This window comes from Narcine bancroftii, chromosome 14 (genome assembly GCF_036971445.1).
Source record: "Narcine bancroftii isolate sNarBan1 chromosome 14, sNarBan1.hap1, whole genome shotgun sequence".
Classification (NCBI taxonomy): domain Eukaryota; kingdom Metazoa; phylum Chordata; class Chondrichthyes; order Torpediniformes; family Narcinidae; genus Narcine; species Narcine bancroftii.
The window spans coordinates 17,368,373-17,381,159 of record NC_091482.1 but is presented as its reverse complement, the minus strand read 5'-3'; the positions used below and the strand labels follow the sequence as shown (position 1 = coordinate 17,381,159).

The following is a 12,787-nucleotide window of genomic DNA, read 5'->3' as shown; positions in this document are numbered from 1 at the left end:
GTCATGGGGAGGAAGGATGAGAAGGTCCTGTGAAGAGAGTTTAGGGAGTTAGGTGCAAAGTTGAAGGATAGGACTTCCAGGGTTGTGATCTCAGGAGTGCTACCCATGCCATGTGCTAGTGAGGCTAAAAATAGGAAGTTAATGTAGCTAAATACGTGGATAATTGGATGGTGCAGGAGGGAGGGCTTCAGGTTTCTTGACATTTGGGCTCTGTTCCAGAGAAGGTTGGACCTGCTCAGACGGGACGGTTTCTACCTGAACTGGAGGGAGACTAACATTCTTGAAGGAAGGTTTGCTAGTGCTGCTCCAGAGGTTTAAACTAGATTGACAGGGGATTGGGAGCCAGAGGGTTAGACCAGATAGTGAGGCGGTGTAAGATAAAGGTCATGTGAGGACTGCAAAAGTCAAAGGTTTGTACCTGATAGAAATGTTCTCAGGTGTATTTATTTCAATGCAAGGAGTATTGTCAGAAAGATGGACGAGTTTAGGGTATGGATTGCCATGTGGGATTATTGCTCTTAATGAAACTTGGTTGAAGGAAGGCCAGGACTGGCTGCTCAATGTTTCAGGGTTCTGTTATTTCAGATGTGATAGAGAGGGAGGAGTGGCATTACTAGTAAGGGAAAATATCACAGCTGTGCTTAGACAGGACAGCCCAGAAACCTTGCCTACAGATGTTATATGGATGGAGCTGAAAGACAGGAAAGGTGTAACCACACTGATAGGGTTGTATTATTATGCAATCCAATAGTCAGTGAGAATTGGAGGAGCAAATCTGTAGAGAGAGAGAAAGAGAGAGAGAGAGAGAGAGAGAGAGAGAGAGCAGATCAATGTAAGAAACAAAAAGTTGTGATAGTAGGAGATTTTAACTTTCTACATTCTGTGGATGGCTTGGAGTTTGTCAAATGTATTCAGTATATATCAATATATAGAGGTACCAACAAGAGAGGATGCAATACTTGATTTCCTATTAGGGCACCAGACAGGTCAGGTGACAGAAGTGTGTGTAGGAGAACATTTTGGGTCCAGTGATCATAATGTTATTAGTTTCAAGTTAATTATGGATAAGGATAGATCTGGTCCTTAAGATTTTAAAGGAAAAAGGCCAATTTTGTGGAAACGAGAAAGGATTCAGGAAGAGTGGTTTGGGATAAGTTGTTTTCTGGCAAGGATGTGTTCAGTGAGTGGTTGGCGAAATTTTGAGAGTGCAGAGTTTTCATGTTCCTGTCAGGATTAAAGACGAAGTTAATCAGCATAGAGAACCTCGGTTTTTAAGAGATATTGGGGATCTGGTTAAGAAGAAGAGAGAGGTGTACAGCAGATATATGCAACAAGGAGCAAATGAGACATTAGAAGAGTGTGGAAAATGCAAGAAAATACTTAAGAATGAAATCAGGAAGGCAAAAGATAGACATAAAGTTGCTTTGGCAGATAATGTGAAGGTAAACCTGAAGGGTTTCTCGAAGTTCGGCTCCGAATCATGGGTCCTCTACCGGCACCGCCTACGGCTCCTAGAACGCTTCCACCAGCGTTGTCTCCGCTCCATCCTCAACATCCATTGGAGTGCTTTCATCCCTAACGTCGAAGTACTCGAGATGGCAGAGGCCGACAGCATCGAGTCCACGCTGCTGAAGATCCAGCTGCGCTGGGTGGGTCACGTCTCCAGAATGGAGGACCATCGCCTTCCCAAGATCGTGTTATATGGCGAGCTCTCCACTGGCCACCGTGACAGAGGTGCACCAAAGAAAAGGTACAAGGACTGCCTAAAGAAATCTCTTGGTGCCTGCCACATTGACCACCGCCAGTGGGCTGATATCGCCTCAAACCGTGCATCTTGGCGCCTCACAGTTTGGCGGGCAGCAACCTCCTTTGAAGAAGACCGCAGAGCCCACCTCACTGACAAAAGGCAAAGGAGGAAAAACCCAACACCCAACCCCAACCCACCAATTTTCTCCTGCAACCGCTGCAACCGTGTCTGCCTGTCCCGCATCGGACTTGTCAGCCACAAACGAGCCTGCAGCTGACGTGGACTTTTTACCCCCTCCATAAATCTTCGTCCGCGAAGCCAAGCCAAAGAAACCTGAAGGGTTTCTAGAAGTATATTAAGAGTAAAAGGATAGTAAGGGACAAAAGTGATCCTCTAGATAATCAGTGTGGTTGTCTATATGTGGAGCCTCACAGATAGGGGAGATGCTAAACAAGTTTTTTTTGCATCAGTACTTACTCAGGAAACTGGCATGGTGTATAAGGATGGAAGGGAAACAAGCAGTAGAATCATGGAACATATAAAGATTAAAGAGGAGGAGGTGCTTGCTGCCTTACAACGAATAAAGGTAGATAAATTCCTTGGGCCTGACATGATATTCCCTAGGACCTTGAAGGAGGCTGGTGTAGAAACTGCAGGGGCCCTGGCAGAAATATTTAAAATGTCCATAGCCACAGGTGAGGTACCGGAGGATATATCGTTCCATTGTTTAAAAAAGACTCCAAAAGTAAACCAGGGAAATGCAGGCTGGTGAGCCTGATGTCAGTAGTAGGTAAAATGATTGGAGGGTTTTCTGAGAGATTGGATATACCAGGATTTGGACAACCAAGGGCTGATTAAGGATAGTCGGCATGGCTTTGTGCAGGGTAGGTCATGTTTAATGAAGTTTTTCGAGGAGGTTACCAAGAAAGTAGATGAAAGAAAGGCTGCGAATGTTGTCTACATGGACTTTAGTAAGGCCTTTGACAAGGTCCCACATGGGGCGTTAGTTCAAAATGTTCAGACACTAGGTATCCGTTGGAGAGGTTGTAAACTGGATTCCAAATTGGCTGCATGGGAGAACACAAAGAGTGGTAGTGGATAATTGCTTCTCAGATTGGAGGCCTGTAATTAGTGGTATGCATCAGGGGTCGGTGCTGGGGCCATTGTTGTTTGTTGTCCATATCAATGATCTGGATGATAATGTGGTAAATTGGATCAACAAGTTTGCTGATGACACTAAGATTGGGGGTGTTGTGGACAGGAAGGAAGGCTTTCATATGTTGCAGAGGGATCTGGACAAATTGGAAAATGGGACAAAAAATAGTAGATGGTGTTTAATGCAGACAAAGCGATGCATTTTGGAAGGACCAACCAAGGCAGGACATACACAATAAATGGTCAGGCATTGAAAAGTGTGGAGGAACAAAGGGCTGGGAATACAGATACATAATTTCCTGAAAGTGGGGTCATTGTAAAGAAAGCTTTTAGCATCTTGGCCTTCATAAATCAAAGTATTGAGTACAGAAGTTGGGATGTTAGGCTGAGGTTGTACAAGATATTGGTGAGGCCAAATTTGGAATATTATGTGCATTTCTGGTCACCAAATGACAGGAAGGACAATCAGTAAGATTGAGAGAGTGCAGAGAAGATTTAGGATGTTGTCAGGTCTTCAGGAGTCGAGTTTCAGGGAAAGATTAAATAGGTTAGGGCTTTATTCCTTTGAGTCTAGAAGAATGAGGGGAGATATGCTAGAGGTTTGCAAAATTATGAGGGGAAAAGTCAGAGTAAATGCAAGTAGGCTCTTTCGACTTTGATTAGCTGTGATAGTACAGATCTATCACCAATGTATATAGTTACAGTATCTAGACTGTGCTTACAGCGATTGGCTGAGAGCTAAGCCACGCCTACTGTCTGGGCCTTAAAGGGTTGTGTCCCTAGCCAGGTCGGATCATTCCGGACTGGTCGGCCACCTGTTAAGAGCTCCTGTCTTTTGCTATAAAAGCCTTGGTTTGGATCAACAAGTCTTTGGTTCTTTCGACGATCTCTACATTAGCAGAGATAAATACAAGAGGATATGGCTTTAGGGTGAAAAGGGAAAGGTTTAGGGGGAACTTCTTCACTCAGAGAGTGGTGGGAATGTGGAAGGAGCTGCCATCTGACGTGGTAAATGCAGGCTGATTCTTACGTTTGAAGAATGAATTGGATAGATACATGGATGGGAGAGATCTGGAGGGTTATGGACTGGGTGCAGGTCAGTGGAACTAGTGGAATGATGTTTCGGCACAGGCTAGAAGGGCAAAATGGCCTTTTTTCTGTGCTATAGTGTTCTGTGGTTCTATTTGATTTGAATCAAATTGCACGATTTGAGGCATGAAACATCTAGTCGGGCTGAAATTATTTTGGTTTTCTGATTCTACACACCCGGCTTCATCTGTTCATATATTTTCTGAATCATATTATTTACAATCATTCTTAATCTATTAATCACTGTGTAATCAATCATCCATTTTAAACTGCAGGGCCAAGGCTGAAATAACAACTGTCGTTTTGTCCAGATGTTTATGAATGATTATTCCAATTTGTAAAAAAACCGTATTTTAATTTTTACCAGGAAGATGAATTTTAATTCACGTAATCATTTATTGAGCAAATGACAGGTGTCTGCCATTCAATTCTTCAAATGAGTTCCGCCATTAAATTCACTGTTAATCTGGATCTCTGACTTTACTTTTCTTTGTTCCCTATCCGTTGATACTTTTGCCCAAAAGAATTCTATCAATTTTAAATATTTATATTGATCCAGCAATCATGATCTTCTGACATTGCTGGTCCCAGATCTCCTCCAGGCTTTATGTGAAAAATATATTTCCTAATTTCACTCATAAAAGACTCAGCTCCAGCTTTAAGGTCTGGATAATGACAGAGTCAAACACCATAGAACAGGCCCTTCAGCTCAACTCACCCATGTCCACTAACCTGGCATTCTGGGCACATCCTATAGGGCTGTATTTGTTCCATATCCTTCAATGCCCTTCCTATCCAAATGTGTTTAGAATGGCAAACTTGTGCTCACAACCCACCTCCAGTTTCCTGCAACAGCTGGTTCCAGATACAGACCACCCTTTGAATTGAAAAGTTGCCCCTCAAGTCTGTCTTAAATATCCATCCTCCCACCATAAACCTTTGTCCTATAGTTCTGGAATCATCTACCCTGGGAAATAGTTCTGAGTGCTTTAACATTTAATAAACCTCTATAAGATCACTCTTCAGCTTTCTCTGGTCCAGGGAATAAATATTTACAAGTATCTTATCTCTCCATATTTATACTCAAGCTCTAATCCTGGCAACATTCCTCTGCACCCCTTCCAATTTATTGATATCCTTCCTATACCTGGGCAACCAGAACTGCACACAGACCGAAGTGTCGTCTCACCTTTGACAGCTGAATCACAATATCCCAAATGTTGTACTTAATACTCCATCTCAGGCAAGTGTGCCAAACACCTCATTCACTGCCTTGTGCACCTGAATTATCACTTTTTTAGAGAGCTAGTGGTTTTCATCTTGCAGTGTAGCCTCTGTATTTCTGTTCATGAAGTCTTCTTCAGACAGGAGACATTGACACATCAACACCAGTATGCTCACATTACAAGTGACAGAAGAGAGGCAGCTCCTCTATATCCTACTTAATATTACTCGCTATTAACTTCAACAATGGAGAAATAAATTGAAACCTTAGACATACAGTATGGTTATAGGCCTTTTCAGCCCACAAGTTCGTGCCTCCAAATTAATCTACACACCCAGTACATTTTGAATGGTGCAAGGAAACCAGAGCACCGGAGGAAACCCAGAAAGACATGGGGAGAACGTACAAACTTCTTACAGACAGCGTGGAATTGGAACCCCGGTTGCTGTCACAGTAACAGTGTTGTGATAACTGTGACACTAACCATGATGCCCAAGTACCTAACATGTGGTATTTTAAGCACTAAAATTTTTAATATGCGGCCAATCCTGTAACAAATCTGATTTTCACTCTCTATTTCATCAAAATGGTCTTGAGAGAGTCGCTTTGCAGAAGTCTTTGATGGTTTGAAGTGTCATTAAGACTTGTGGTTTTTCCCTTTCTGTTTTTAGTTTTAGTTAGGGCTTTAGTTCTGCCTTTCATAGGGATACCCACACTCCTGTTCGGCTCTGAATCATGGGTCCTCTACCGGCATCACCTACGGCTCCTAGAACGCTTCCATCAGCGCTGTCTCCGCTCCATCCTCAACATTCATTGGAATGGCTTCATCACCAACATAGAAGTACTCGAGCTGGCAGACACCGCAAGCATCGAATCCACGCTGCCGAAGACCCAACTGCGCTGGGTGGGTCACGTCTCCAGAATGGAGGACCATCGCCTTCCCAAGATCGTGTTCTATGGCGAGCTCTCCACTGGCCACCGAGACAGAGGTGCACCAAAGAAGAGGTACAAGGACTGCTTAGAGCAATCTCTTGGTGCCTGCCCCATTGACCACTGCCAGTGGGCTGATCTCGCCTCCAACCGTGCATCTTAGCGCCTCACAGTTCGGCGGGCAGCAACCTCCTTTGAAGAAGACCGCAGAGCCCACCTCACTGACAAAAGACAAAGGAGGAAAAACCCAACACCCAACCCCAACCCACCAATTTTCCCTTGCAACTGCTGCAACCGTGCCTGCCTGTCCCGCGTCGGATTTGTCAGCCACAAATGAGCCTGCAGCGGACGTGGACATATCCCTCCATAAATATTTGTCCGCGAAGCCAAGCCAAAGAAAAAAGAAGTAGGGATCATTAAAATCAGATATTTTCAGTCATGTTAAATAAAGTCAAAAGACACATCAACACCGAGTCTTTATAAACTACAAATAAATTGAAATCCACAATAATAACACTTGCACATTCATTCTTTCATTGTTTAGCATATTTTCATTGATTAGCATATTTTGGAATCTTCCAAATCTTTGCTATCATATCTCTGAACTGTCCTTCCCTTGATTGCAGTGAAGCCCAACCATTGAAAATAGTTTGACTTTCCAACATGTTTCAAGGGAAAGGTTATTTATTGAAACATCTCACTTGTGACCGACCGACCTTGCAAATAAAGAGTAAAATGTCAGGCACTAAATACACGGCCCATGTTAACACCTTTCAGCCGAATAAAATCAATACTGTTTTAGCCCTGAGATGGGAATGCTAGCTGAGCACTTTCAGAAGATTTGTGGTGTTTTTGCTTGCATAAACATTGGCCAACTGTTCTAACATGGAAAGCAGTGGAATTCACTACCCAGATGGCTGTGGTTGCTCAGTTATTGTGTACTCACATCAAAGGTTGATAGTTCTAGGAAATCAGGTGCTATGGGCATTACACAAGAAACAGCTGGCAATCATTCACGGTGTTGTGGATTGACAGAACAAGCTAATGGAACCAGATATTCTAATTTTGATTCAATTTCTTATGTTAATCATAATGACTAATTGTTGTATTTGAGTGAAGCTGGGTTCTGACCATTACTAATTGATTATAACATAATAAATCTACTTGAAGAGTTAAGAGAAAACTGCAGTGGTAAGCCAAGATTGAGCTGAAAGATGAAGTCATTGACTGGATAAAAGCATATTGTAGGACAGTTTGCAAATAAGGTCCTGGCCTTATGATATGAGGTTGACTGCTATTTATTGGTTGAATTTGCAGAGCATAGTGCACTAGTTTCTGGATGACAAAGTGAAATAATTTCATTTCCCTTTACCTTGACAGAAACTCGTCTTCTCAAGTGAATGGAAGAGAATTTAAGATCCACTAACACATTTTTACAAAAGATTTGCTTCCATCACAACTCCATAATAAACTCCGGAAACATGAGCAATCTTGACTGGAAAATCTATCTTAAGCAAACCTCGTCTCTTGTGAAGATGTTGGCAGATCTGAGGTATGAGCTGAAGTGAAAGTAATATTTATTAGTTATACAGGTGTTCTTAATCAACATGGTGGGACAATCAAGGTCTTATATTAACCACATTATTTTCACAATCAATAGTTTTTTCATTCATATGATTAATGATAATTGTAACATCCATCCAGTTCTCACTGATCCATGATTTTGCATTAGTTTTCAGTCAGATAATGTGAACTCTGGCTGGAATCAACGTGAGCAGCCTCGAAGTAGGCAAGGGAATGTCTTCAGTGGCATAGATTACAGTGATGAGAAGGAGGCATTGTGCAGAGCAATCTGGACCGGACACCACCCAACAATAATGACAGAAAGGCAAGGACCCATCTGTAATATTGGTCTCGAACAGCTGAAGTGTAATTGGAAGGGCATTTTTAAAAGTCCTTGGCAACATTTTTGAATATCTAAAACAGTAAAATTTAAATAATTTAAAATAAACTCAAAGTTTATCAAATATAAACATTTTGAAATTGCAATGTATTAATTTGTGAGAAAGTTTTAATGAGTTTTTCTAGCTATGAATACTGATTCAAATCTATTTTTGATATAAAGTTTTAAAAAATTGTACTAATAGCCAGGAAATGGGCTCCTTGTCAAATGAAGGGGTGGCACAGTTATGTAGCGGTTAGCCTGTCCCAGGCTCAAATTTAGCACTGTAGGTAAAGAGTTTGTATGTTCTCCCTGTGTCTGGGGTTTCCTCCAGTGCTCTGGTTTTCAAACACAGTTAAAAATATACTGGGGGTTGTAGGCCAATTGGGTGTAATTGGACAGCATGGGGCGGGCTGAAAGGGCCTATTACTGCTGTATGTCTGTCTGAAGGTCAAGTGATTGTAAGGCTCATTTGTAATTGCAGATTTGAATCACCTGTTGATGGTGAAGATTTGTTCAGGGTGGACTCAGAATCTGTAAGTAAAATGAATTTTTTTTGTCTTCAATATATTTTAGTTTAGTTATGATTTAAATGTTAGCAATATATTTTTTATGTCTGTCTAGTGTAAGATAATTGGAAGCATTTAAAAAGAGTCCACATGGTATAAAAGACTAACAAGTGAAGGAACAATCTTATTAGCATGTGTTTGACTTCATAAAATTCACCAAATTAAAAGAGTGCTGACCCTTCAATTAGGATCCTGAATCATTTCAACTTTCTCCTCTTGGTCAATGCCTCCTCCTACCTACTCATTGTTGTCGGGTTTCAAAATCCCTCCTTGTATAAGGTCACGATAGTCCTTGTTGTACTGTTGACTTTCTCTTGTTGTGTAAAAGGTGCGAGACAAATTCTTTGTCTGCCTTACAATAGGTAGAAGGCAATTTTGTGTAATATTGTATGTTCTGTACTATTGCATGACAATAACAGAATCTTGATCTTTATTATACGTTGATGTCAAATGATTAAAATTAACCTAATGATATTTCCCAGGGAAAAACCATGTAATTTTGAGTATTTTTGATGATAAATTTGCAGTTATGTTCCATATAGTGGGGAGCTTCTGGATGATAGAATTTGTATTAAATTAGTGTTGCACTGTGATTTGCCTCATGATATGTCTAGATTTTATACCTTTGGCGAATGTTATGTGTGAAAGTGTTGACCATTTTCCAATGTTACTGCTAGTGGATGAAGTAAAAATGCAATGCTGTAGGAACTCAGCAGGTCAAACAGTGTACTTTTATATAGCAAAGTTAAAGATACATAACCAACATTTTGGGCTACCTTAATATTTATCTTTACTAATATATCATGTACACTATTTGACCCGCTGAGTTTCTCCAGCATTGCATTTTTACTTCAACCACGGTGTCTCTGATAATGTTCCAATGTGATTGGCTCCTTACTAAGTTTGCCAAAGTCACGGTTACTGGAGGCCACAGGTATTACGCAATGTTAATTGGCTTCAAGAAATAACCCATTGAAGCTTTGTGGTAAAAGGCAGATGCTGGAGAAACTCAGCCGGTCTTGCAGTGTCCATTGGAGGCAGATGCTGGAGAAACTCAGCCGGTCTTGCAGTGTCCATCGGAGGTAAAGATATGTTACCAATGTTTTGGGCCTGATCCTTTCCTTAAGATGTGAGCAAAAAGCAGGCAAGCGGCTTGAAGTGCCAGTTGATGAAGTAGACAAAGACGATGTGGTCAAACAATAATAATGGCTTTTATTAGCAGAAACTCATGGTACAATAATGAAAGACAATAGGTGCATATACAGTTATACCCAAGGGGAGTGTCCTTAACAGTAGAGATAATGCACAGCCAATGTTAGTACAGCAAGGCTTGCCAGAGGGGAGACCGGCAGCTTGGCAGACATTCACCACACGGCCTATATTAAAAAGCTGGTGAAAAGGGAATAATGGGAGAAGGACTACAGACTCCAACAGACAAAAGATGTTAATTGGTTATTGATGCACGGTAAACAACTTGAGGCTGAGACTGACTCACTGACCTACAGGCTTTTATTCACAATGGACAAAACCTCATCCTAGGCTGTGACCCAGATTTTCTGGGGAAGGGTCAAGGTGTGAGAGGCTTTAAACAGGTCAAAAAGAGGGAGGGGGCCACGGGGTGGAACCAGGATTTCAGCAGTTTGCCACAGTTATGATAGGAGGGCAGGTGCAGAAAGATGAGAATTGATAGGGGGGTGGGGTGAGGGGCATAATTTTTGGCTCTATGAAGGGAGACAGAGGGAAAAGGGAAGAGAGAAAGAGACAAAGCTAGAGGAAAGAAGACAAGGAAAAGATTAAAGGGGTGGGGGGCGCTAACGGAAACCAGAGAAGTCCGCTGCTGAATGGAAAATCCAGGCCCATATTTGCTATTCACCTGTTTGATATAGTTCAGAAACCACACAACTTCATGCAGTGAACTACTCTTGAAGTAATGAGAGTGCGGACAATAATTTTAGGGCATTATGATTTGGTGCTGGAGCAGAAATAGAAAATTGAATGCGTTGTCTATGTTTCTCGATGATCCTATTCTTGGTTCGGACAGTGATTCGTTCACAAGTTGTCAGGGTGAATACATTTCATAGTCGGAGCTTGCATGCATAACTTTAATTGTAAATCCGCCAAAGGCAACTAAACTGCCAGGTGTCGGGCACAGAGATAAGGCCTTGGAATGGCTGAGGATTAACTTGGGGTCTATTCTGAGGATTTTGTGGGTTTCAATTTCTGTTTAAAATATTTTTATTGATTTTAGTAAAGAACTTGCACAAACAAAAAAAAGGTACAATTCAATAAGATGATATGGAGTTACACAAACTAAATAAGATATTCCATATATCACTAACATGCATAAATTGTAAATCATATCCATAATTCATATTCTAAAGAGTATATACATTTTTTAGAAAAAACTGTAATACTGCAAAAAAAAGAAGAAAATTGTAAAGGAACGATTTCAATTGTAAGTACAACGTTGCTGCTTTCTGTCTGTTACTGATAACCACAACTGGCAGGCAAACATTGAGAGGAAAAATCATGAATCCTTCTAATCAGCACTGAACTTCAGTTACGAGCTACTGTGGTCTCTATAATGTTTGGGTCTGTTAGGAATTAAAGTACCTTTAAAGAAATTGCTCGAGACAAAAATTGAGAACAAAGAACATTTATTACTACAACAATGCAAAGTTGGGTGCTTCCCCTTACCCTGGGAATACACACAGACACTGGGGCTCACCCAACTTTTATACAGTTGATTTCAGTGTAGGAATACCCTCCCCCTTACATTCTTCTGCCTCCTGCTGGAAAGGTTTGGCATTAGGCAATCCTGCCTGCCTACGTGCAATTTGAGTATACTTGGAGAACCAGGGGGGGTATCCTGTCGGTGTCCCTTCATGTCATTGTCTTTATTCACACCTTCCTGATTCTCAGGGCTACAGTCTCTTGATATGCAGAGTTGACTCATTCTATCTAGGGTTGGCTAATTTCATATGTATAAATCTGTGTATGGTTAGCTAATTAGAAATGTATGACTTGGTACTTCTGTCCAGGGCTAGGAGACCCTTATCTGATCCAGACTACCTCAACTTCCTACATTCTATTGTACCTTACCATTCCTTATCTTAGTCCTATGGTCTTGTCACAAAGACTAGAAGATTCTTATGTTAATCGTGCTGACTCTGCTTTCCTGCATCCTAAGCCCCAAGCTTATCCTGTTTGAACTGGTTACAGCCATTTTACTGATGAACTTTAGTTTCTTCCATGTTCATAATTTTAGGTCAATTTTCCCATCTCTCACAATCCTCACTTTTCTTTTAGATCAGTAATACTGATCTTTCACCATGATCAGTGTTACTGATCTTTGGTTACTAGTGTCAGTGTGACTGATCCCCCCCCCCCCTTCCTCACTTTTCTTTTAGATCAGTAACACTGATCTTTCAAGTGTAAGGTGTAGTTTTACCCAGCTGGTCAATAACCGAATTGTAATGTCTGTGTAAAGTCTTTAGGTAGGGGAGCACCATGAAGGTCAGGGGAGTGAGTCCAGCTGCTTATTAGGGTTTGGAGTATCAGGCTCCAGTTCTCAGTAAAGAGTCTAGTCCATCCCATACGTTGAAATATGGAAGCAGTGTCTTTGAAGCACACGACCTTTGTAAGTGTTGTCCCGATGAAGTCTGTGAGAGGCGCTGCGTTCAGCAGCGAACGAGTCGCAGTCTATGAGAAGCGCTGCCTTCAGCAGCGAACGAGTAGCAGTCTATGAGAAGCGCTGCCTTCAGCAGCGAACGAGTCGCAGTCTATGAGAAGCGCTGCCTTCAGCAGCGAACGAGTAGCAGTCTATGAGAAGCGCTGCCTTCAGCAGCGAACGAGTAGCAGTAGTCAGGCGGTTCCGTTTGATTGTGGCTAGTATCTGATGTCCCCTTCAGCCCCGAACCCTAGGGCCACCGATCTCCGAAGGCTGTTTGGAGCCTGATATTAAAGTGTCAAGCAGCTCACGTTGTTGGAAACTGGTGCTCCCTTTCATGGGGTGATGAAAAGAGACCAAGCTGGGGGGGGATTGTTTCTTGTTATTTAACTGTGTGTTGCAGCTTGTCTGCTAACATTCATTGAACTTGTGAGTTGCAGCCTGTCTGTGTACATTAGCA

General features: G+C 41.7%; 2 long non-coding RNA genes across 3 annotated transcripts in view; both read left to right on the top strand.

Annotated features, from left to right (window-relative positions):
- The window catches only part of LOC138749397 (uncharacterized), a 75,732-nt gene extending 67,704 nt beyond the window's left edge, over nucleotides 1-8,028 (top strand). The window contains exons 4-5 of the long non-coding RNA XR_011348608.1: nucleotides 7,527-7,698; nucleotides 7,879-8,028. This is a non-coding gene — a long non-coding RNA (uncharacterized lncRNA). The remainder of the gene's footprint in view (nucleotides 1-7,526; nucleotides 7,699-7,878) is intronic.
- A 542-nt stretch (nucleotides 8,029-8,570) lies between these two features.
- Nucleotides 8,571-12,787, top strand: part of LOC138749985 (uncharacterized) — a 79,418-nt gene continuing 75,201 nt past the window's right edge. For both annotated transcript variants that reach the window (XR_011348990.1, XR_011348989.1), the window contains exon 1: nucleotides 8,571-8,624. This is a non-coding gene — a long non-coding RNA (uncharacterized lncRNA). The remainder of the gene's footprint in view (nucleotides 8,625-12,787) is intronic.